The following is a 21,958-nucleotide window of genomic DNA, read 5'->3' on the forward strand; positions in this document are numbered from 1 at the left end:
TATTGTGTCTTCTCGCTCAAAAAGAACTCTTCGACATTTTTATGTAGCAAACTGTTTAGGGAAATCTACCCACAGCATGAACAGGGGAAACAATTATGTTTTGCCCAGTAATATTCATCTGCATTGAAACACACACACACGCACACACACATAAAATATCTGTACAATTAGGCATATAATTAATTCACTTTCAAAGTAAAAGAAAACCTTATTCAGATGATAATCATTGTTTTCATCTAGACTATGTCTGTGCAGTTTAGCTTAAATAAATGGCTACTGTCATTGGTGTAAATGTACGGTAATTAGCCCTGCGCCAGGAGCACAATGGAAATAATATCTGAGAGAAAGGAACATGTGTGTGCTGCATTGAATAATAAATCAATTTAATATAACCGCATTATATGCCACACATGCACATGCAAACGCAGAGTTTATACATAGAGTTTTGACAAACTCTATGTATAAACATGCTACAAATGTTATCACATATCAAAATACATGCATTCATATATCGCACAAACTTCTGAGGCATCCCTCACCTTATTCAGCAGCCGAATTTGATTCACAGGACTGACAACCTTATTATGTGCTGCACTTATTATTGATATTAATCTGAGCTGGGTTGCCATGGCCACCGTGTGAGAGACATTTAATTTTCTCTCCTCCATCATCATTATCTATGAGGCCATCTGTTGTGGAAAATGAATTCAGCCTCATTTGCATGACTGATAAGCACATTCTTTATCTATTTAACAGAAGGTCATATGCCACGGATTTAGAGGCGACGAAGGAGGGAGCGAAGAAAGAGGGAGAGGAAGAGGAAGATGAGTGTGAATGGTTGAGTGGGGATGTCTCCATGCTGACGACGTGTCCTGAGCTGTTATTAGCTAAATCTGTGGTTCGAGATGATAATGAAAAAATACCAATTAAACCTGCTCTAATCTGGTTTATTTACATTATGTCAATGCTAAAATGTTAGGTGGGACAGATTATTTCTGTAGGTTTAGCCAGTGTTCCCTTTTTTCAGTGTCCCTCTCATGACGGACATTCGTCTTGCCAGTGCTTTGGGGGCTTTAAGGCAAAGGCACTGGTTGCAAACCTTCCGGATGTCTCACACAGTGGTGGCCGAATCCCGATCGGCCAAGGTGCCACTGAGCAAAGCACCGTCCACACACACTGCTCCCGGGCCGCCTGTCATGGCTGCCCACTGCTCACCAAAAAAGCAGAAGACATATTTTGTTGTGTCACCATGTGCTGTGGTGCAGTGTTTCATAATGACAATCATTTCGCTTTCACTTCATTTAGGCCCCAGGTGAAGGTGATGCTTTCTTCGTCATTAGTGCCACGACACGTGTGGAGGGCTGGTTGAGAACGTGACTTACTTTCTGCACCTCAGCCCGGAGCTGCGTCCCCATATTTCATTATTGTCATTTACGGCTTTTTCTCAGACAAACAGCACCGATTTTGACAATATTCGCTGCGCGTGGCTAATTATCCTGTCCGATTCCTCCCTGCCACTCTGACATTTGACTGTCGCTAATTAAGTTGGCTGATTATTCTTTTATTTCTTCTTCTTATATTAAGAAGAAGAATATAAATATAATATTATATTTTCCTCATTGACATGGGGCTATTTTTTTATCGCTCTTACTTTGTCAAAGTACTTCACACCACTTTTTCATAGTGATTTACTCTTCCAGTTCAGTCCTTTTTTTACACTAATCTGTTCAGGATTCTCTTTAATGTCAATGTATTTGTTAACATTGAAGTGAATGTTAAATTGTTAAATTGAACTTCAACAATTTGGGCACTCTGGGAAGTTCAGCGCGATATCCGGTTTGTGCGCTGCTAGAAATCTTCCACTGCTGATGGCAGCCATTGTTGTATACACTAATCGTGGCATCGTCAATACGGTTTCTGATTGTTTCTGATTCTAGTCGCTTTCCCTGCAAAAGTTCACCTGGTATAATGTTCCCCTGGGATTAAGAGCACCGGCATGGAGTTCCTCCCCCCCAGTGCAGTGCCGCGTTTAGTCCAAGTTCATGGGTAATCTGAACCACAAGGACCCGACTTCCTCACTGTGAATATCAAGTTGCCGGAATAGCCAGGCAGTTTCGTAGCGGGCCTTTGGCACGAAGGACCCGGGTTTGAAACTCACCTTAAACACATTTTTTTCTCACTATATAATGGGTCAGTGCGCAATGTCCTTTAAATTCATTTTGCACATTCGTGCATGTGCCCAATAGTTTTCCACTGTGTAATGCCGCACGGAGCATTTACGCTTCTTTTCACAGACGATTTACACAACACCCGTGCTTCCGTGTCCTCCCTCTGTCAGAAGTGTAAACACAAATTCACAAATTATAATTTTACACAGCAGTTATTCAGAAATGCCACTAACCCTCTGTTCTGGTGCACGTAAAACACAGTGTGTGTGCTGTCTTGTCCTAGTGATTCTTAAATGTAAATTCTTCTAATTGCATTAAATGTTGTTTACAATGTGAGTCCCGAGATCTCACCATTTTGTCTCACTGTATACTTGTATTGGATTAAGATTTTAAATCGTAATCCATGAATTGTCAGTGCATAAATATTCACCCACATTTTAATATTTTTCATGAAAGGTAAATAACTGTTACGTTTATTACACTTTAACATACAGCGAGGGTTTGCAGTTATAACCATTGATTGATTGCTGCGTTGTATTGCCACACCGCGGATAGCCACACCATGTGCACACGATGAAAGGTGTGCTAAAGCGATTATTACATTAAATAATTTATATTCACCCATCAAACACTGTTTATTTCAGGTTTAACTTTTGGATTATATTACGGTGAATTAATATAGCTTTAATCTGCACATACCATATACTTCATAATTTCACACCATATGCATTGCTTCTTTCACAAAAACGATTTGCAAAAATGAATGACATTTACAAGTGTGGGTAAAGGAATTGTTAATGTGAAACACTGCACCACAGCACAAGGTGACACAATGAAATGTGTCCTCTGCTTTTAACCCATCCCCCTTGGCAGCCATGACAGGCGCCCGGAGAGCAGTGTGTGGGGACGGTGCTTTGCTCAGTGGCACCTCAGTGGCACCTTGGTGGATCGGAATTCGAACCAGCAACCTTCTTATTACGGGGCCGCTTCCTTAACCGCTAGGCCACCACTGCTACAAAAAACAAGCACTTGGACTGATTGTTCTGTTTTATTGTATATTTGCCTGTTTCAGCCAACTTGAATTTCATAATATGAAATTCACTTTTATCTAGTTCGCTGATTACTGCCGCTAATATGATTAGGACGGGATTTGGTGCCAGCTGCCATTGTGCGGCTATCGGAGAGACTCCGACGAGACGCTTTTCTCTCTCTCTCTCTCTCTCTCTCTCTCTCTCTCTCTCATGCACGACCAACCTGCCCCTCCCTCCCTCCCTCCCTCCATGCGTGACTCCCCTCGCCGCCGTCGCGCTGAGTCTGTCCGAGGCTCCGGCCGGCCGCTTCAGCACCGGGAACTGTCCGCACACCCCGTTCTCCATTCTGCCTTTCAGTAGGCGGCGATGGCTCATATTAACCCTTCATAATAACGTTATTAAAGCCCTGCAACGCATGCTACCGAGACTCCCGTGTAAATGACTTACAAAGCCCACGAACATTTCAACCCAAGTGTTAATTAAAAAATTGGTCATTTCTCCCCGAGTTACTCGTGCTTGTCTCGGTGGTTTTGAATGGTGCAGTACGGTGTAGAGATCTCATCGGCGTGCTCGGCGCATTGCGGTGACAGTTGAGTGCTAGCAGCAGTTTTGTGTCGCTTGCTCACCATCTCACCTGAACATGTGACGTGCAGTAACTGCTCTCATCTGCCTCGGCGGTGCAGGAGCCCGAACTCTGAGCCCTCACTGAAATTAATCTAATTTCTTACTTAATTGTGTCAGACTCTCGGGGCACCAGGCAGTGTAAACACCAAGGCTCGTGTGTCTCTTTGCAGGAAGATGTGTCTTTGAAGCAAACATCTTCTTGTTTAGGGGTTCGAATGCTGATGGGGTCAGGGGTCAGGGCACCAGACGGAGCCGTGTTGATGTGCATTTTTATTTTTTAGTGCAAGGCCATAATAATGATATATTGTAACATTTTGAAATGTGGAAACTGTGGTCGATACTGTTGCCCCACATGGACCATGTACTTATGCTGATATGAAAATGTCTCTTGCAGATGTTGACTGCATGTTGAGCCTTGGTTGAACATGCAGTTCAACCAGACACACACACACACACACACACACAGTGCAGCGCAGCACAGCTCCAGAGAGCTCAGGGCCTGTGGGAGGTACTGAAGCTGGGCGCAGACAGTCTGTATCTCAGCTTGCTGAATGAGAGTGAGCGAAGGAGCGAGCGCGGGGGAGGGAGAGGGAGCGAAGGAACGAGAGCGAACGACAGATTCAAGGCAGGACGGAGGGAAGGCAAAACGACGTTATCCTCACTCACACCTCTCTATCCCCCCAAACTCCCCCCCCCAAATCCACCACCACCCTCAATCAGACGCACGTACACAGACACACTCACGCTGTAGGGAACCGAGACACGCCGCCGTTCTCCTCCATCTCGCTCTGGGTGCTTTTTTGGGGGGAGTGGTCTTTCTTTTGTCTGTGGAGCTCTGAACACCATGCCGAGGATGTGATAGACACGACGGAGAGGGTGAGCCCTTTCTCTTCTGCATTTCTCTCTCTCCCTTGCTTGCTCTCTCTCTCACAGTCTCCTCTGCTGTGGAGAGCCCCATCCCTTCCATTTCCCGCTCCGCCTCATTGGTGCTGCCCCCATTCTGTTTCTCTCTCTCTCTCTCTCTCTCTCTCTCTTTCTCATCCCTTCTCCCCTCCACCGCTCAGCTCCGGGCCCATTGGTTGCCTGCCTTGAACCATTATCTCCTCTCTTCCTTCTTTCCCTGCCTGTCTATCCCTCCCTCTCTCTGTCTGTCTCTCTCTCTCTCTCTCTCTCTCTCTGTCTGTCTGTCTTTCCCTCTTTCCTCCTCCTCCTCCACTCTCCCTCCATTCCTGCCCTCTTTCAACTCATAAAAATGATTTGCATACGCGATGAGAGACGAACTTTCCAGTGAGTGAGAGAATGGGAGAGCAAGAGAGTGCATGAAAGAAGAAGAGAGCGAGGAAAAGGGAAGGGAGGACGTACAGGAGGGGAAAAAAGTTTTACAGAGCCATCGTTCGTGAACCTGGTGGGTGAATTTCTATTATCACATTTTTTTTTCACAGTTGTTGGCTTCTCTGCAGTTGTAATGTGGAGTGTGTGTGTGCGTCAGATTTAATGGCAAAATTGTCAAAGGAAAAAAAAAACACGGAGAAAAGCTATGAAAGTAGATGTGCTGCAGCAGGAAGTGTTCTTGTTCTTCATGGTTGTTTGCTGTTGTTCAGAAAGTAGACGTGCTGCAGCAGGAAGTGTTCTTGTTGTTCATGGTTGTTTGCTGTTTGCCGCTTATCTGCATATTTGGGATGCATTAAAAGTGGACCCAGAGCAGCATGTGCGTGCGGCTGCTTTATTTATTCAGCTCTGGCACCTTCAGACATGCGCGTGTCTCGGCAGATCTTCTCCAAGGCGCGATTTCCTGTATCAACAAAACTGGTTTGAAAAGGCACGCGGGTCGTGTGTTGTTGTTGCATTGTCTCCAGAAGCTTCCGTGGGCTGAGAGCTGTGAGTAGATGTTAGCTGGGAAATCTCAGTGTAATCGCTATGTTTCTGTAGAGATGGTTATTGTTTAAGACGTTCTGCTTCGTGGCTCTGATACTTTCTTTTGATTGTTTGTATAACCCCTAATATTTATGTTCTTCTCTAGACTGCGCACATGGTGATTTTCAAGTTAGTTGTGTGTTTTCTTTTCATCCTGACATGGATACATAGGATTTTGCCCAAAGTAAATTATATGTGGGGCTCAAAAGAAGCGTGTGACATATGTTTATTACACACACACACACACACACACACACACACAACACATATATGAAGTGTCAGCTATGAGTACAAACTAGGCTTCTAGTCGGAATCTTCAGCATTTGAAAAGTTTTGTGTTGATTATGAATCACCTTAATAAAAAATAGTAGCAGCAGCTGCAGTAGTAGTAGAAGTAACAATGACTATTAAAGTAATGTCACAACTGCTGTAAGTGCGCATAAAGTAATAAATCAAATATACGATAATTTTCTTCTATTATCAACAATATCAATTATTGTCAGTAATATTTGTAATCACTGTTCATGTTAGCACAAGAACTGAAAATATGTCTATTTCATGTTACTTCAGCACTACTTGTAGCAGTTGCATTGAGTTAATAACTGTAACTACTTTTTTTTAATTGTCTAGATTTTATTGTCATGATTTAATTATTTAACATACTTTTAAATTATTGGTAAAAAAGGGTTGTTCCAGTGAGCATGTTCTGGTCAGGCTCCAGCTCTGGAGCATGTCTGTAACTCGATCTCTGCAGTGTGAGTGCAGGAAACTGTAGTTGGAGTGAGTTGGAGTGCTCAGTGCCGCGCGCTAATGGCCTGTACACGTTCAGACTCCTCGTCTGCCCTGTGGATGTGACACCCTGTTGGATGTCAGTGCTGGGAAATGGGGCTGTGGTGTGGAGGTGAAGCGCCAGGCCATAAAGTTGAGCAAATAATTTTTGGTATGACAGCGCCAACACTGAATAAACTCATGTATGAAGTCTAGAACCTTGTTCATTTGGGTTCTGGTTCTGGGCTGCATTGACCATAAAGTGGAGATACGGGTTGATGTCGCCGCTGTGGTTAGCAGTGTGAGAATGGCAGCACTGCAGTACCTCTGTGTGGACACCCATTGCAGAACATGGTCTTTGTACTACGATGGACAGCTCCTCAGAGTAATCCCATCACCCGGGCCTCCCCTCACTTTTCCAACAGATTTTCAGATTTTTCATTAGCAGCTTCCCTCCGTGTCAGAAAAGCCAGAACCAAATTACCTGCATTTCTATGTGCTAATTTTGAGCGAAAAATGAACCGTGAACCATTCTTATAATTTTTTCTTGCTCAAACAAGAAGACAAAAAAGTTGTTACACCCTCCCTGTACACCCTCCTAATGACTCCTGCTAAAAGTTTTAACTCACAGCCTGGTTTGAGAAGAACTGTGTGTTTAAATCTCATAAATCTTATTTTTGTCAGTTTCAATTCTACACCAAAATGTATCTCACGTAAATAAATGGTATAATAATACATCTAAGAACACCCTTATGTGCTACAAAAAATTCAGCAATATTTTTTAAAACCAATATCATTACCAAATTGTCTTGAGCTGTCCACCTACTTTAATCGAACAACGCAGACAATTCTATTTTCCCCACTGAAATGGCTTCGCCTTCATAACAGCAAACTGCCAGGCACAAAATTTGAATATGTGCATTTCTGACATCTGATCCGTCGGATCCGTGATCCCGGCTGGTCCCTACTTTAATCTCTGACGGTGGAAAGGAGCCAGACACATGGAAATCACTTGTCACGGGAGCTTGTTCGGCTTGGTTAGGACTCGGCCCCAGTGAGATTCTCTCCTCTCAGTAACATGCTTTGCTGTGCACTCTGTGGACTGCGAGACAGAGGAATGAGATTAAATAATAGAGGGGTAGCACTCTAGACTGGCGCACACTCTGACCTTCTCCATGGAAAACCCCCTCCTGTAGACCTTGCAGATCCCAAACCCGTGCCTGGCCCACTGCACATGGAAGATGTCCATTTTGTGCATGTTTCCTCAGCGTTCTCAGACATTCGCGTACTATCAAAATGTATTTTCAAACCGATGACTTATAATCATTTTAACATTTTCTAATATAATGACACAGACCAGCTGTCCAAGTGAGGGCCTGAGTGCCACCCAGTATAACACGAGCCTTTCCTACCGCTGAATTGCATGCCATGAAGTTGATCCCCTAGATAAGTGCAGACAATTAAACATTAGTCCAATCGAGCCAAACCTGATCAGATTATCCAGTAAAATACTAAATACTGAAAATAAATACACGAATGGTAGATAAATTCCAAGGACAGTCAATCAATTGATACTCCTCTGGGTGTGGGAAAATTGATTTGATCTTGGAGTAAGAAGGTTTCACCACTCATCAATCTCATCATTCTAACATTCCCCACAATCCAAATGTCATCCACCTCACAACGCCCAGATCTGACTCTGTCTCTCGGTAGACTCCTTTGCTTGAGTCCAAGGTGGAACGTTGACAACCTTTGCATTTTGGGGTGGCAAAACATGATCAGTTTCCCAGCGGCAAGGCCAATTAAAAATCAATCTGGGCTGGGGAGCATGGCAGTAATGGGAAATGCTGGACGTGCGGGGAGGCGGGTGATTAATGCCCACTCTCACCTTGTGGCATAACAAGGCCCCGTGGGCATTAATCTCACGGGGGTGAGCGCTCACCTGCGCTGCCATTGCCGCAATCAAGCGGTGTCCAAAAAAAAAAAAAATGCTAAAAAGCCTGGGATTTGCATGAGTTATACGCTCTGTGAGCAGCTGATAATGCCTGGATGCCGGGGGTGGGGCGGTGCTCCTGGCCCGAACTCGGAGGCTGAGCAAAAGCTCCAGTGCAGAGTTTTGGGGGCTGTTGTCTCAGCTCAGCTCATCTAAACAACAGTTGGGGATTACCACCTCCTCCATTTTGTCCAGTCTCTATAGAAGATTGGAGCTATAGGGGAGGTCTTATTGTTTTATCTTCATGCAATAGCTTACTTCCCAAAAACTATTTTGACCTAGTTGTCTAGAACATGACCTTCATTAAAACAAAATCTAATATCTTTCTGGAAACAATTTCCACTTCCTCTTAAAAGAACATGATTTAATTTAACCCCTTGACACATCTAGAACATCCATTCCATATCTTAGCACCATGACCTTATTGCGTTGATCAAATGAATTGTCTAATAATTGGTGAAGGAGGAGCTGTCCATGGTGCTGTTTCCAGGGCAGTAAAGAGTGAAATACTATGCTTATGTCACTCTGTTCATTAACATATGTAAAGCAGTAATGGCAAATGTGCCAAATCTGTGCCACCAGTATGGAAAATTACTGGGACAATACATACTGTTGTCAATGTTAACGTGTTAATGCTTGTGATTAATCTGAATGTAATAATAATAATACCTTAATGTATTATTATTATGTTTCTAACACAAAATAACAGTCATCCCAACATACAGCAGTAGACAGTAGACATACATTGTTATGCATAATGGCAACGTAAGTAAAATTGATGAAATAAAAAAAAAAAAACAGCTCAGCAACCAATGGCGGGATGTATTTTCTTAGGTTTCCAGATGAAAAGCTTTAAAGTGAATATTCAGTTTCTATGAAAAACCACTGAAATAATGTAATACCTATAAATACTGGGTAAACCTGCCAAATTTGGAACATTTATTTTTCATGGTTTTCCATTCATTCCATTCTTCTTTCCTGCAAAAGGAGCCCCAAGTTCAAACAAGGACCCCCCTTTTGCTTTGTTATAATGCTGCCATCAGCCAATTAAGTTATGCCATTTTCAGTCACAGACATGAAGGTGACAGAAGTGAATATGAAAGCCGCAGCACTATCCAGGGAAAATTAAGGGGCAGGTACGGCTTTAACTCCCCCACCTGAAATATTTACTGTATGTATCTCTCTCAGATACCAACCCCCCTCCACTCCCACCAGGTATAACATAACAGACGTCTTTCAGGGAGACAGACGTCCCTGTGAAGTCATGAAGACATCTTGGAAATCTTTGGAAATGCTAATCGCACTTTCCCAACAGGGATTTTGAATCTCTACAGCTTGGTGCCTTTTGTGACATCTGTGTCGCATGTCTTTGCCTCTGAAATAATGCAGAAAGAATAAAGAAGGGAAGGGTGGGGGGGCAAAAAAATTGAGGCAAATAAGGAAAGAAGCCTCCTTTTGCGATGCTATGAAAAACGCTGCAATATTGGAAAATGATTACAAAACACACATCCATTATTCATCCAGCAGATTGGTGAGGGCGCTCGCTCCTTATTTATACGTGGTCTTTAAATCAGATTTGTCGGTTTTGATCACTGTAAAATCTCCTAGTCACACGACTGCAATATTGGGCGAATATTACACTGTCTAATGGATAATTGATAATGGCAAGTGACACCGGTTGGGATGAATGTGGCGCCGGTGGGAGGTGCAGTGGCTGTTGGGGCACGGAGGCTGATGGACGAACGCAGTCAAGCGAAGAGTGAAATTCCGCTCCTGATCATGCGTTCAGTTTCTTTATCGCTTGGCCAGAGACCAGTAAGAGGTAAAGTCACATTAAGGTAAAGGGTGGATATGGTATTGTACTGCAGTGAACTAATGTACTGTCCTGCTATTGGTCCTGCTATGAGAGGCCCATGCATCAATGTGATAAGAAAATGAATGGATGCAAAAATTAATGAATGGATAGATAGATGGGCAAACAGTGAAAATGTATCACCTTTTGTATCCAAAGTGACCTCACAACAATAAATTTTTCCTCTGTAGTTTGTAGGCATCTGCTATGTGTGGCAGGTTAAGTGCGCTAATGAATCAAGATCACCAATTCCAAAATGCAACAAGGTGAATTTGGCCTTAATTTTTACTGCTTTCCATTCAACAAAACAAAGACATTTCAAACAAGACACTTTCATTTTGTCCTGTCAAAACATCCCATTGTAGCCAGAAAGGCCCTTCTTGGCTCTGATTACCTTTATCTATTGATTTGTTTTGGGTGCTTCTTGTTGGATCTCAGCATGGCCATAGAGGTCCATTGGACATCTCGTTGGCAGCTCATTTATGATTTGCAGCCTTTTCAGCCATGTTCAGGGCTCTCACCATTATGGAAACTTGAAATTTTGGAAGAGTGACAAATTGCTTTAGATCTGCAGCATGAATCAGAACAGCAATTTTCAGCACAAGAAGAAAGCTTTTCACAGAAGCAACGTAAGCCAGTGTACATTTGTTTTTAAAATCCAAATAAAGCATTCTGAAAAAAGCACAAACAAATAATTTGTAAGAATATTTATTCCTCATGGATATTTTTATGGTTATTTGTATTTAGGAAAATTACAGCACGAGTTACATTTTCAGCCTGATCACAATAAAGGATGAAGACGGCTTTCATTGTCATACATGCAGCATCTGATATAGGATTAGTTTGACCAGTTGTCGGAGTTGACAGCCAGTGTTGCCAGGTAACTGATTATTTCAACTCCAAAATCAAGATAAGAATGTCTGAGAAGTATTAACTGCAGCAACAACATACTGTAGAATACATAAAAGAGAAATTGTTTCCTCGATATCTGCTCTCCACAAGCAATTTTTCCCAAAATATCAAATTCTAAATCTGGTGGAGACAACAGCACATGCAGAATGCACATTCATGAATTCATGAAATGGTGCCCATCCATGGGTAAAACCACACTCTGGGAAAATCACACTTGTGATTGCGAAATCAGGAGTGGCGTTCGTTTCACATTTGCAAATGGTCTATCAGGAAGTGGTAGCCTGCTAATGGTTTACATTGCTTGTTGGAAGAATTGATCAAATAATAGCACATTTAATAGACACAAGACTATTTCTAAATTTTTTTATTTTATTTTATGGAATTCTTGCTATAGAATTTCACCATTGTCATCAAAAACCACCTTCCAATGGGTAGGAGAGGTTCCGAAGCTCTGCTATTCTGCACTTCACGTTCTGTAGACAGTCCTTGGTAAATGTCTGCTCCAAAATGAAGACTTAATTAATCACCCCCCTGTTCAGCCACAGTCAAACACAGTCCGCAGCTCACCTACTTTCACACCGTCTACGTCCTGTACCTGAACCGGACGATCAGTCATTCCAATTGCTTTACATCTCCTGGCCCCTGGAGGGTGTGTTCTCTCTCTCTCTGTCTCTCTCTCTCTCACACACACACACACACACACAGGCATGCAGACATTTACATTTACAGCATTTATCAGACACCCTTATCCAGAGCGACTTACAATCAGTAGTTACAGGGACAGTCTCCCTGGAGAAATTTAGGGTTAAGTGTCTTGCTCAGGCACACAATGGTAGTAAGCGGGGTTTGAACCTGGGTCTTCTGGTTCATAGGCGAGTGTGTTACCCACTAGGCTACTATTACCCACTGAGACACTGAATAGAGAAGTAATATGGGGAGATATAGATAGTACGTGAGACGGAGGGATGGAGAGAACCAGAGAGAGGGCATTGTTGGTGCCTTGTCAGCGGTTTATAGGTGGGAGGGTGAGCCCCCCAGGTGTAGGGCTGAACTGTCCTACTTTCAGGAGCTACCTCTGTCCTCCATCACACTCACCAGGTTCCTTTCTCCCTCCATCCCTACTTCTATTTCTGTCCTCAGTCCCCAACACTTGGCATCTGTTGTCCTTCTACCGCCAGGCCAAAGGTCAGGGAACAGTGCCAGTCTGTTGAAAAAGCGCTGCACCTTCTCACAAATCCGGACCTTGTCCTGAGGTTCCCCATCTGCTGTCTTTTAGAAGGTTCCCATGAAGGGAATCTGCATGGGCGTAATTTCTGTTACGTGGCGGGAGAGGCAGAGATGAAAACCGGATCTATTTTCCACTCTTCCTGAACGTCTGCTGTAGTGCGACACGTTGGCTTCATGCAGACTCGGTTTGAGCGAAGGTGCTGCCCCTCTCCCAAGCTGACCCAGTTTTTTCAGCTCGGCCCAGCATTTTTCTGATGCGCCGCGCTCCAAAATAGCCCGCCTGAGCAGAGCGCAGAACGGCTCATTTCCATCTTGCATAACAGACTTATCGTTCGCCGGCTTTTTCATGCCGAGTATCAGGTTTATGAGCGAAATGGCAATATCACAACACGGAGGAGAAGTTAATTGTGTAATGGACTTTTTTCAAATGGACTAGTAATTGCAGGGCCAGAATATAATGTATGCGAGGCTGCAGGGCACTTGGTTGAAGTTTCAGAAAACGGCGACGCTTGGCCCCTTTTTTCAGATAATGTTGTGCATTTACAGTCCTATTAAACTTTTGATTATGCCAGTAATAGATGAGCTAGTTATTTTTTTAAAGTGTTTGCAATTTCAAGACTATTGCAGGTAGTGGATCTTGCTAATAGCCATTCGAAATTTGGCCCACAATATCATTTTACTGGCATACTTTACATTTATGGCACCTATTTTTTATTTTTGTTAAAAAAAAAATATGTGAATAAAAAATTTTGATTTATTGAATTACAACAGCACACACACACCCCCCATCTAGATGACTATATTCTTATATACATACCGAAACAGAAGAACCACTGATAATAAAGTAATATTAATTATATAAATATGCTGTATCGATACAACGTGGTGCTTGCTTTTAGGGTTTTTACACGATTAAGATGGCACGATGTAGTTAAAAATCCCATCGACTGAAGCGTGCAGGGTGAGCGATGGTGGAACAGGTTTCTGTTTCATTAAACATCACTCCATCCCTCATTCTCCCCGTGGCGTACAGCTGTTCCGGATAAATCATTAATACACCTGTTTGGCCACACAATCCTTGTGTTTTTCAGTCCTGCTCTCATGCGTGGTGATGGGAAACACGAAAGACCATTTCCTGGATAAGGAACGAAGAAGTGATTTCAAATGTTTCCCTATGCTTCATGAACGTCTGTGTCGCTGGTGGTTGATGCCTTTGAAGCCGCTGCAAACTAATTACCCTTCTTTTTTCAGAAACACAAAAAAGATTTTTCCCATTTTTCTTGTTTGGATTCTTCTGTTTTGGTTCTGAGACGTGGTTGTCGGATACCCTCTGTCGGATTCCGTGCGGTGGCTGGTCTTTGTGGCTCGGGGGCTCGGTTTAAGCATGAAGGGCACTGCAGCCTGACACATCTGCACAGACCCCGTCGCTGCCCTGTGTTCCCCCTGCAGTGCGAGGGCCCAGCTGCACAACGCTGCGCGAACCCGCACCAGCTGCTGATAAATTGCGGCGCGGGAGGTTTTCCTCGGCCGCGTGCCGCCATACTTCACGAGCCGCCCAGGAGCCGTATCTGGACGCGCCGGCGCGGTTACAGAGGCGGCGGAGGCGGGTGGAGACGTCAGGCGGCTCCCCCTGGTTGCGTGACTGCCGGCCCACACCTGTCAGCTGGGCTCCACCCGACTGAGCCAGATGCCCACTGACAGGGCCGGGTGGCACTGGGCGTCGTTGCTGTCTGCTGCGGCTCCCTCTGTCTGACTCATCGCCGTCCCGCCACACCAGGGCCCCTGAGTGACCGAGCGGAGCGGCCCCAGCCCCCGCCGCCCTCGCTTTTTTTCACGCGCGCTGAAGGTATTTCGCCGCGGAGACCTGGCGGTTGACGTCGCTGCTCCGCTGCCCGGGGCCTAATGTCACGAAGCTTGTGCACAGCATGGCCTGATGCCTGTCATAACAGCTCATGTTTAGCGCGTAGCCAAAGAGCACCCTTTCTGGAGACGCGTAGTCTCGCCCCACCCGCCATCCTGAAATCGGCCTTTAAACGCTGAGACGCCGGGCTGTTTGGGGGGATTTGTAAGTGTCGCCAGGCTGGTGCAAAAGCTGTGAGCTTGTCAAGCGAATCTGGATCCTCCTCCCCGCTCCTCTCAAACCCTCCGTCTCCAATGCGCAGCGATTTGCCCTGCATGTATAATGAGGCGTTATGCTGCCCGCTGCTGATAATGCGCAGAAACAATGTTTTTAAAGGGCCGCAATGAATTCCCAATGAAGTGTGAAAAGACTGATTAGAACTGGCTATGGTGGCGAGCCAAAATCATCTGTCACTCTCGCAGACCCCAGATCGAGGAGAGGGGGCGGAGGAACGCTGTGCCTTTGTGCAGGACAAATTCGTCTGTTTTATGCCGCTTGCTGCCTGCTATCCGGTCTGGTGTTTAGCATGGAGCAGCGCTGTCGGCAGACAGGGTGGATCCCAGCTGCCTCGCACTCTGCTTTATGAGACGTCCTCCCGCCTTTATCCAGTGGGGACAAAGTTGGATTTCAGACATAATGTGATCGCTTGCACCATAAAGTTAACACAGGTCAGGGCTGGCTTGTAAAATAGCAGCTGCTTTATAGCAATGATATCTAAGTACAGCCTACTGACAATGGTTCCTGTAGAACACACATACGTTCATATTAGGAGGGGTTTAAACATGGAAATAGCCAGTGATTTTATTTAATAGCCAGTATTTAAAAAGTGAAAGTGAAGTAATTGCGAAACACTTCAGCACAGCACATGGTGACACAACGAAGCGTTTCTTCTGCTTTTAACCATCACCCTTAGTGAGCAGTGGGCAGCCATGACAGGCGCCCGGGGAGCGGTGTGTGGCACCTCGGGATTCAAACCGCGTCCTTAACCGGTAGGCCACCACTGGTGCAGGATGTAAAAGAATCCGCCATGGTGTAACTGAGGTGCCACTGAGCAAACCACCGTCCCCACACACTGCTCCCCGGGCGCCTGTCATGGCTGCCTGCTGCTCACCTAAGGGTGATGGTTAAATGCAGAGAAGCAATTTCCTTCAGGATTAATAAAGTATGGCAAAAAAAGTCAGAACTTTAATATAACAAGAGAAAAGTCAGTGATATGAACCACATGTCTGGTACCTGTGTACCACCCATATGGGCTTGATACCTGGGTAGGGGCGGAGTCACTGTGATTTAACACTAATTAGTGTCAGTTTTATGGACTTTGCACTGAATGTAGCTGTGTACGTGGTAATAGTAGGATGGTGCTCCATTTCTCAACGTATGGGTTCTCAAAGCACTGAGCCGTTGTATTCTTTGTCCTTCTTTGTCCTCCATCTGGCTCTGGATTAGGAATCCAACTTAATGCAACAATAAAAAAACGCATTATCTAGAGCCAGTGTTCAGTCAAATCTGGGCTAGTGGCAAACCTGACAGAGCAGCATGGTAGCCTGCATGGAAGATGACCAGCTCCCAATTTACATTATTTATCAAGCAAGGATGCATGCATTTCAAATGTGGCTTCATGGCTTGCATGATCCTCAGAGAATCCTTCCAACTTCAGGGAAACATGAAGCTGATAAGGCCAAGACTTCCCCAAAGATTCATTATATACATTTAAATTTCCTCTCTTCAGTGCAAGACCCCCTTGGGGTTGAAGAAGTGACAAATTTGTTCTTGCGAAATCTGTGACATTTATGATGAATTATCTACGTTGGCTGGAAGTTGTGAGGGGTCTATAGGAAATCTGTTTTCGGGGTTTCAGACCCACTCTGTAATTAAAGTGTGTAAGTCACCTTTCCCTCCACCTTTGTCTGTCTGTTTGTCCAGCTCTGACGCTGTCTCTGCCTGTCCGTTTTTATCTATATCTCCGAATTCTTTTTTCTCCTTGTCCCTCCATGTATCACCTTTTTTTTTTTTTTTTTTTTTTTTTACTTTTGCCTGGGTCACTGCCTTCTCCCACATTAGATGTGATTCCGTGTTTACCCACTGGTGAAAGGCTCGTCCGCAGTGTCCCTGGTGCAGGATGGGTTGGCGCATTTTGCCAAGCTCCTGCCGGTAATGCCTCTTATACCCCAGGGTTAACTGGCAAAGACTCAAAGGGCTCTATGTGTGTGTGTGTGTGTGTGTGTGTGTGTGTGTGTGTGTGTGTGTGTGTGTGTGAATTTTTTTTCCAGAACTTTAATTGGTCTTGCCATAATGGCGCATCAAACGTAACAAAGAGTCAGGCAGATGTGCGTGTGCCACGCTTAACTCCTTCCTGCCTGCCATGTGACAGGCGGGCTGCCGCTCCTGGCGTGATGGATGGCGGTGCCAGCGCCGCTTTCATCTTTAGCCTGGCACCAGTTCTGTGGTCTCGCCTCTCGCCTGTAAAGGGCAGCTGGTGGGAGTTTTATTGCTGCCCGCCGCACGGGGACGCGACAGCCGAGAGGGCATTCAAAAGCCCAAGCGACTGCTGCTACGTTCGGACAAAGGAAAAAGAGAGAGAGAGAGAGAGAGAGGCAGAGGTGGAGAGAGAGAGAAGGATAGAGGAAAACAAAGGGCTGTACGGGCTGCATTTTGAAAAAAGAGGTGCGCTTAACGAGCGGGGAGGGTTTTTCTAGGTAAACCGTTGGCCGTGTTTACAGCAGCAAGACGGGAGTCTCCGCCGCTACGTGACTCGTTTCCTCGCCTCCTTTGTTTCAGAGGGTTGCAGCACCGCTTCGCTCGCCCCGTCCACCTCAGATCAGAATCCGGCGCCGCCCATGGAGCGGTTGGCATTAGACTCCTGGACTCAGATCTCCCCGTAGCCGACGCCTGTGCATGGGCGGGTTGTAAAATGGAAAAGCGGTCGTCTGATGTGGCGAAAGGGATCCTCCCGCATACTTTCCTTCCATTGTTCCCTCCACCTGCAGGTGAAGCAGCAGCCGGGAGAATGAGCGCGTTGAGAGTTGCGCGCTATTATGTATAATTTTAGCACGCCGTGCTGTGTCGCGGCATATGTGGGTTTTTTTTTTGTTGTTGTTTTGTTGTTTTTTTGGGGGGTCCCTCCACTGTTTTTTTGTGGTGGATCCAGCCGCCTGATGGTTTCTACAGCAATTATAAACGCCCTTGACTGCGTGGCGCGCGACGAGCCGGGCTCTGTTTGCGGAGGGCCATCGTTCGGGACGGGAGCCGCACTCCCAGACAGCAGCAGGGAGGGACGGCTTCCATCTCCGGCTGCCTCTCAGAGCTGCGGCAGAAAATAGGACAGGAAGCGTGCGGCACAGCGTCGGGGAAGGGTGGCGAGGGATATCTTTTCCTGAATAATAACAACGCTCGTAATGGGAGCAGCGATACCAGAAAAAAGAAGGGCTAGACACAAAACAGCAGTGTGGTAGAGCTCCATTCAGGGAGCATCAAAGCCACCTCAATGTTCAGAAGACAGAAGGGGTGACTGTGAAAAAAAAAAAAAAAAAAAAGAGGCATGGCTGCGAATGAGTCTGCTTTAATGGGGTAACCAAGGGCCAGCCTAAGTGGTTCGCACAAGACAGCATGGGCCTGGAAAAAAAAAAAAAAAAAAAAAAGAATACAGACCTCAGATGGAGAAATATTGGCCCGCGCATTATAGGCAATGGGTGAAAATCACAGAAGAGATAAGGGACTGTAGGCTCAGCCTGAACAGATGAAACAGATGGAAGGATGGTCCATCGAGGGAGTCCACTGTCACCCTTCCCATTGAGTGGGCACGGCATATAGAAATGGCCGCTTCTAATTAGCAACGGACGCGGTTTGGTGTTTACTACGCCACTGCGGAGCAGCTAGCCTTTATTAGCCGGGGGATTGATTGGACGTTAAAGTAGCACGCCAGCGAAATGTGGTATCAAGACCTGAGATTGCAAAGCTAATGAATGAGAGCTGTAGGAGAGGAGGAGGTGGGTCTGCTGTGTAGGCTGCCATGGCCATGTGATGTGTGTGATGTATGTGCGTGTTCTCCCCAAGGCAGCAGATAACCATGGAGACGCGGCGGAGGCTTGGCTGGGGCAGCCTGGCTAGCTGCTGATCTGTGGCAGAGGCTGGCCCTAAGGGAGACTATCAGGAACCTCCTCCCCCAGTTGGAGGGCAGTGGCGGGGGTGGGCATAGAGGCGAGCGTGTGTGTGTGTGTGTGTGCTGGGGGGGGGGGATCCAACCCACAGAAATAGGACCCAGAAACAAACATTTGAAGGACACGCCGCTGCCTACCCACCATCGGCACACTGCGCAGGGAGAATTATGAAAGACAGACTGCGCTCGGATTCAGACAAAGCAATCCTACCAAGGCCACGCTGGCAGGCACCCTCTGAAAATGGGTATTTGTTGAAACCATCCTCTAAACCGCAGAAAATTACCATAGAGTAATTTGAATCCCTTACGGTCCCGACCGTTGAGTGTAACCCTGGTTGCATCACATGTGCGCACATGGCCTGAAAGTTTGTGCATTTGTTTAAGGGCTGTTTGCTTTTTGCAATAGAGCGTTGAACCATTTTCTTCTACCATTATGTGATCCAGTTAGAAGGTGTTTGGTGAAGTAAAAACAGTGCCACAGCCTAACCCCATATGGTAAGAATTTCAAACCATGAAGTGATAGTAAAATGTAAGGCTCTGTTTCTTCATGCTTTGAAAAGGATAAAAAGCAACACAAAAAAAATAACAATAAAAAATACAAAAACAAAAATAATGCAATTTAAAACGACAATACTTTAGAATAACAGACTACTTGCAATCAAGCTTTGCATGCTGAACGCAGTGTCTCATCTTCAGAGGTCAGGCGAGGTGAGATCACATGACATGTCATACATGATTGCAACCACTGATTTGGATGTGTGTGTGTGTGTGTGTGTGTGTGTGTTCGTGAGACCGAGGCTGTGACTGTATGCTGCAGGGCACCAAGCTGCTCTATACATCCATCTGCTGTCTTCCTACACACTCCACAGCCCACCTGAGCCCCACGTAGACACCCATACACGCTGCACACACAGATATAAACACACATTCATAATCTTCCCCTCACTCATTCCTGAGCTCATTCATACTCTCCCTCTCCAACACACCAGCCAAGCTCTGTCCTTGAACATACATGCGACACACATTATTGCTCACACCCACTAAGTCGTCATAGTCTGTAAACGGGGAAAGCAAATGCATCTACGCCATGTAGAAGCACTCAGAAACAGAATGGCACATCTTCACACAAGTGCTGTTCTGATTTTAAGTCCTTACAGCTGTCTGTGTGTTTTAGTGCACTGGATTCCTAGCATTTGTAGCCTGTCTAAAACTGAGAAAAGACAGCAACTCACCAATAAAACCCTGAATATGCACAAAAAACATCATTATGTCAAGGTGTTGGAGTACATAAATATTACGTTATTGAGTGTCATCCACATCAGAGCAAATCAGATTTATTCTTTAAAAATAATTTTATAATTTTTACAAATATAGTTTTTGTTTTTCTGAATATGTATCATCCCAGGATTGTGTGTGAATTAATTTAATATATTACTTAATGTCCAATTATTGCCCAATTATTTGCACTTTCAGGGTAACAGGAACACTCCAAGTCTAAAAGGACAAAATAATTTATATATATATATATATATATATATATATATATATATATATATATACACACACACACACACACACACACACAGTCCGAACTCTGCTGCTACCTGGACACACTTCATTTCAATGCTATATAGCCTACGTGCAGCATGGAAATGAAGTGTAACCAGGTAGCAGCAGAGTTTGGACTGTCACGCAGGGGTTTAGGTCAGGGGAAGCTTACGGTGAAAGATTTTTTTTGCTGTCCTGGGGACAGGAAGATGGGCGCTGTGCCCACATCTAATTCATTTATTCTCAAGACGGGCATGCCGCCCACCTGGCCGAACAGGGCTCTCTCTGTTTATGGTCCCAAATTGAAGCCATTAGGCATTGGGGAACTTTTTAAAATGTTTAACACCTTCAAATGCTTAACACCTTCAAAGATTTTGGTTCACCATACATGCTTCGTTGTCCATTTACATGATCCCAGCCTCCTGAAGAAATCCTAGAAGCAAAGGCTCTGTTAAAAGTTCAAATATTTATTGCATATCTGCCTACATTCATAGTAGTATAAATAATGCTTGCTTTATCTTTTGACCTGTGACTGTGTAATGCTTTTTATGTTATCGGATGAAGGAGCTTCTATATTTTTAATGCCTAAAAATATCCCCTGGTACTGTAATTCGCAGCGCTTCCACAGCAGGCACTGCTGTGGAATTAATACCATCTTTTAAACACTGCAATCCATATAGAGAGATGGAAATTATTTGTCTGTCACCATTTGTCGTGCTGGTGGCAAACATCATGACAAATTATGGCTATCTAATACCCTTGTGAGGCTTACGTATGGCACTTACCGACGTCCTGTAATGCTGCACTTATCATAGAAGGCATTAGAGCATATTTCAGCTGTCATAAAGCAAATTGTCAGTGAATAGATGGACACAGGACACGTGTTATTTTCTGAGTGTTAAGTTTGGTTCTAATAAGCAAAGGATATTTCCACTGATTTCCACTGATCAATGGCAGCAAAATAATGGGGAGGTGGGGGGTTTGGGTTGACAACTGTAAACTCTGATCAAAAATATGTCTTTGTCTGCATGTCCATTTTTATGCACATTTATTCAATGAAGAGCAGTTATTTAGATGCTTTTCATATAAACATCCAAATATTCCAACCAACAATGAGTAATAGAATAGTTCTTTTCTTAAGTGTTATAAAAACTCATTTATCAACCTTCTGAAAACAGAAATAAATAGCTTGCCTCGTTCATTCATTTTAATGAACTGCTGACATTTTCTAATTTGTTCATTTATTTTAGTGAGACAAAAAAAGTCTTATCATCTAACTGAGTTAACATACTAAGAGCTGTGTATTAATTGTGCTACATAAGACATAAGTTCACCAACAGAATGTATTCAGCATTTTCATTTGTGAGTAGAAATAGGGGGACAGTTCCTCCTCTGCAGCCCTGCACAGACGAAGCATCAGCGAACATCAGTCCCCTTAGTCTTATTTAGCACAGTTAAAATATAGCCCGAGTCATGAATTAGTCATGAGCTATTGTGTGACTTACTGGTATTTGCTGCTGACATGCTGCACTACAGAAACACGTGCATTATTCTGTGTTACAGTGAAGAACTGACCTGACAAACAAAAATGCTATATGCTAATTCATGCAAAATTCATCAAACAGCCTTCATGTTACCCGATCTCTCCATTTTCCTTGAGGAAATCACTTTCAGGCAGTTTCCAGGGCCTTTGTGGGTTGGTCTCAAACGTTGGTGCCAACAATTTGCCCTTTTTAAGTGCTTCACCTACCTCCATGCTTTTCTTTCCTAATAAAGAAAAACATATACAGCCGCCAGGACCAGCCCCAGCTGGAAAGCACTACCAGTCATGTCCTTTTAAGTAATAGACATTCAAAATAAATACG

The 21,958-nt window shown here is 44.6% G+C and overlaps 1 protein-coding gene across 13 annotated transcripts in view; it reads left to right on the forward strand.

Annotated features, from left to right (window-relative positions):
* The first annotated feature begins 4,342 nt into the window (after positions 1-4,342).
* The window catches only part of myt1lb (myelin transcription factor 1-like, b), a 79,672-nt gene continuing 62,056 nt past the window's right edge, over positions 4,343-21,958 (forward strand). For 6 of the 13 annotated variants that reach the window (XM_028988317.1, XM_028988937.1, XM_028989195.1 and 3 more), the window contains exon 1: positions 4,729-5,228. The gene's annotated coding sequence lies outside the window, so the exon portion shown is untranslated. Of the gene's footprint in view, positions 4,700-4,727; positions 5,229-5,569; positions 5,702-21,958 lie in introns of those variants that run through there. The other 7 variants (XM_028988860.1, XM_028989118.1, XM_028989284.1 and 4 more) reach the window with 4 other exon arrangements.

The sequence above is a fragment of the Denticeps clupeoides genome, chromosome 1 (assembly GCF_900700375.1).
Source record: "Denticeps clupeoides chromosome 1, fDenClu1.1, whole genome shotgun sequence".
In the NCBI taxonomy this organism is placed as follows: Eukaryota; Metazoa; Chordata; class Actinopteri; order Clupeiformes; family Denticipitidae; genus Denticeps; species Denticeps clupeoides.